This window comes from Hipposideros armiger, unplaced genomic scaffold (assembly GCF_001890085.2).
Source record: "Hipposideros armiger isolate ML-2016 unplaced genomic scaffold, ASM189008v1 scaffold_1261, whole genome shotgun sequence".
NCBI classification, from domain to species: Eukaryota; Metazoa; Chordata; class Mammalia; order Chiroptera; family Hipposideridae; genus Hipposideros; species Hipposideros armiger.
The window spans coordinates 57,750-61,790 of NW_017732611.1; the positions used below are offsets into that span (position 1 = coordinate 57,750).

At 34.6% G+C, this 4,041-nt stretch overlaps 1 protein-coding gene across 1 annotated transcript in view; it reads left to right on the forward strand.

Annotated features, from left to right (window-relative positions):
* The first annotated feature begins 1,492 nt into the window (after positions 1-1,492).
* LOC109377024 (estrogen sulfotransferase) overlaps positions 1,493-4,041 on the forward strand; it is a 34,020-nt gene continuing 31,471 nt past the window's right edge. The window contains exon 1 of the mRNA XM_019633232.1: positions 1,493-1,633. The gene's annotated coding sequence lies outside the window, so the exon portion shown is untranslated. The remainder of the gene's footprint in view (positions 1,634-4,041) is intronic.

Sequence of the window (4,041 nt, forward strand, 5' to 3'; positions counted from 1 at the left end):
TCATTAAAACCATTAATTAAGAAAAATAAGTTAAGCTATGCAATAGGGTTGAAAATTATAACCCATACTACATTTATATATTTAAAGATTAATATTTTTACACAAAATTTTATTTAACACAAATAAATATAAAAATGATAATGACCAACTGCATAAAATGAAATAATACAAAATGTAAATTTGAGCCCCTGGCTTCTCATCTTCCACCTTGATTTCTATCATGAAAAGCCCTATTTCCCAGAAACCACTTAACTGTTCTTTTTTACTTTGGGTAGGGCTGGATATTAATGACTTCTATAACTAACAACTATGGTTCTCTTAACTTGTTATCTTTTTTGAACACATCAGCCACTTTTATTCAGTTAGTATGTATTCAATGCCTAGACTCTAGATGCCATACAGTGTGCTAATTACAGAGTAAGACCTTGTTTTGAGCTTATATACAGTCTAATAAGTTTTCTTTAAATCCCCTGATATGGAAGCTGGGCAAATAAATTTTAACTTTAGCTCAGTGGAATAGGGGTAATTAAGAAAAAGTACAGGGTTTGAAGGTTGCTCAGGATATTCAATCTTACAAGAGTCACCAAAGAACTTTCAAAGAAAGTGCAATCTAATTAAAATGGAGAAACAAATAAGAACTAATCAGTTTTGGAACTGAATTGGAGGTATTGATGGGGGTGGAGGTGTAGGAGCAAAAGAGAATTTCCTGAACTGAAGACAGAGTAGGTGCAGAGACAGGAAAAGAAAGGTGGAGGATTCATGGGCTCCACAAATCCTTAGTCTCTTATTTTTCTCATCTTCTTATCTAAATTCCAATGATGTTAATGGGTAACTTTACCTGGAAACTCCACACTAAGCCTTACATTAAGCACGTGATTGGGGGCAGAGAGAAGTGAACATTTTAAGATAATAATCCAAAGGTGAAGTTTACCTTCTAAGCTGTCATCTATTTTGAATTTTCAGGGCTGCTTAAGAGCTTAAAGGCGATGATTTTAAATAGAACGTATTTTCTACTTGACTTGTTAGGACACAGCCAAGTCCTATGAAGCCTTCTATGACAGCACTTAGTACTAACTGAGCTAGGTCTCCTGATCCAGAGTCCTGTTTCTTCTTTATTATTTTCTTCTCTCCTCTCACTCCTCAGCAAGTTTATTCTTTTGAAAGTTAATGTTACCAGTTTTATTATTCATCCGTGAGTGAGTAAAAAGACTTTGCCTTCCCAAGTTGTCTTATATTTTGTTCCAATCTTCTCCCTCGTGTTCCCCCTTTCTTTCTCTCCCTCCCTCCTCCCAAACCACTGATTGCTATTGGCAAATCTAAGAAGTTGATTATGAGCCAACAAAGCCCCAGGGGCTTTCTACATCTCTGTATGAATAAGCATAATTGTGTATGGCTGAAAGCATTTGAAGGTGTGTATCTAAATTTGTGTTACTCCATTGCATCACAGACTCCAGAAAGCCAAGCCCCACAAATTAATCTCCGCCTCCTTCTCTGGCGTTTGGAATAAAAACTCCTCAGAAACATTCCAAATGCACAAGTGGTTCTCATCTTCTTTGCAGTTTAAAACTTGAGTGGAGATTTGAGGAAAACTACATTGGATCACTCAGTTTCTTTTACCGGGTCATCTGAACAGGTTGTACTTTTATTATTATTACTGATATTAATAGTTTAGTCACTTAATAATGTAAAGCATTTAAGCCTTTTTAAATCACTTGTGTGTCATTAAAAATAACTAAAAATAACATCTTGCATTTATGTAGTGCTTTGTTGTTTAAAGAGTTTTAACATAAAACTGCAGTATCATAGTTACCTTGTTAGTCCTGCTCACTGGATATGTTCTCAATTTTATTTATTAAGAAAAATATTGAGCAAGGCAGAAACCGACTGAAGACTGACTTCTGGTCTGGTGTTCACTTGTGTGAAATATGTCAGAAGGAGTCTATTAATACCTTGGACCTTATAAAAGTTACAGTTACTTTCAAGCAAGAAACATCAGATAAATACAGCAGAAATACAAGTCCTTGGTAAATCATTGACAGGTAGATCATTGGCAGGATTGTACCTATTTTATCTAGGAGTCCTTAGTAGAAACTAAAGAGCCCAGAGAGATTTGAGATAACAATTAAATTTAATGAGTATTTTTGAACATCTACTTTGTGACACAGTGGTGAAGCCTGAGATAGAATGAGGCACAAAAGGATATTCTCTGCTTCTAGCCACTTACCCCAAATCCAGGCAAGTCTAAGATGGTGAGGTCTAAGTGAGCCCTATGCATCTATATTCACCATGGTATTACAACCCTTAACACTGTGCCTGAGGATGAAGTAGGCACTCACACAGAGTGTATTAGCTGGATAAAAGGCAGATTAGAGGATGGAGGAGGGGAGGACAAAGAAAGGGAGTTAAACAAGAGTAAGGAAAGAGAAAATATAGAGAAAAAGAAGAAAACCTTTTTCTGAATTCAATTGAATTTATGAATCACTGTTTTAACAATATTTTTGTTGGCATTTCTAAACAAAAAGTAACCTATATACTCAGTTAGAAAATAAAATTGAAAGCTTCTAACTGAAATACATCTTCTGAGAAAGAAGAGAGCAGGTAGAGGGTGTGTCCATACATTATGATATAATTTACCAAAAGAAGTTAAACAAAAAGAAGATATTTTATCATATGTCACCTAGTTTAACTCTGAGTCCAAAATTTATCATGAAGGAGAGGCCAAAAGTCATCCAACTCTTTAATGATAAATCAGCTACTCTCAATTGACTATAAGTCAATTCTTGCAAACTCAGCAGAACACCAAAAACGTTGTTCATATGAATAAACAAATTAGTAGGCAGAGCAAGGGAATCCTTTCATATATATTTCTTCTAGAGAAAAAAATCTGTTTTCTGAGAGCAAGAGGAGTTGGTAAATCAACTTATTCCCCAATAAAAACAAGACTGGTGCTCAATCAAAACTATCATTTTGATGAGATTACATCTGGTATACCTGAGAGGGAGATTTTAAAAGAGTTAAGTTAGCCCTTATGGATGGGGATTCTTTTCCCTTTTGGTAAAACCAACCATGACTAGCATTGTTCTGTGGTTTCCAAAACACATGTTAAACCATTCTTTGGTTAAAAACAAACAAACAAATGAAAAACTCTTTCATTGTATCTCTCTTCTGATGTGCAACCTGGGGCCAAACGAAATGAATTTCATATTGGGTTGTCTTAGAGAACTTTAGGTAAATAAACAGGAAAAAAAATCATATTGGACATTTATAGATTTTGCCCTCTCCAGTAAAAAAAACAGATTGTTATTTCTCCAGATCTGAGTTTCTCCAGATAACTTTATATTTACACTCTTGGGGAAATTTTGACAACAAATATTGTCCATGCTTTGATTGGAGATATTACTATGTAATGTGTACTGTTACTGAGAGTCCAAGTGTCTGACTCTTCTACATTATCAATACATGTGGCATAATTACAATAAAAGCTCATACTTCTTAAGTATTTATAATAGGCCAGGTGTATTGCTTCATTTAATTCCCAATAACTCTTTCAGGTATCATAATTATTATCACCCTAAATTTGTAGATGAAAAAATGGAGCACAGTCCAGTTACTTTGCCAAGATCATACAATTTCAAACACCAGAGCTAGGATTTAAACCAAGGTGGTCCAAACTGATGGTTACCAGATGGGAGAGAGGTTGGGGGCCTGGGTGAAAAAGGTGAAGGGATTAAGAAGCACAGACTGGTAGTTACAAAATAATCATGGGGATGCGAAGTACAGCATGGGGAATATAGTCAATAATATTGTATGGTGTCAGGTGGGTTCTAGACTTATTGGTGAGATCACTTCATAAATTACGTAAATGTCTAACTGCTTCACTGTGCACCTGAAACTAATATAAAAATAAAATAATATTCAATGTTAACTATAAACAAAACAACGTGGTCTACTTTAGAACCCATACTCCCAATAACTATTTTCTCTGCTATGTACATAGTAATCATCTAAATTAATATAAATGTATAAACTTTTAACACATAT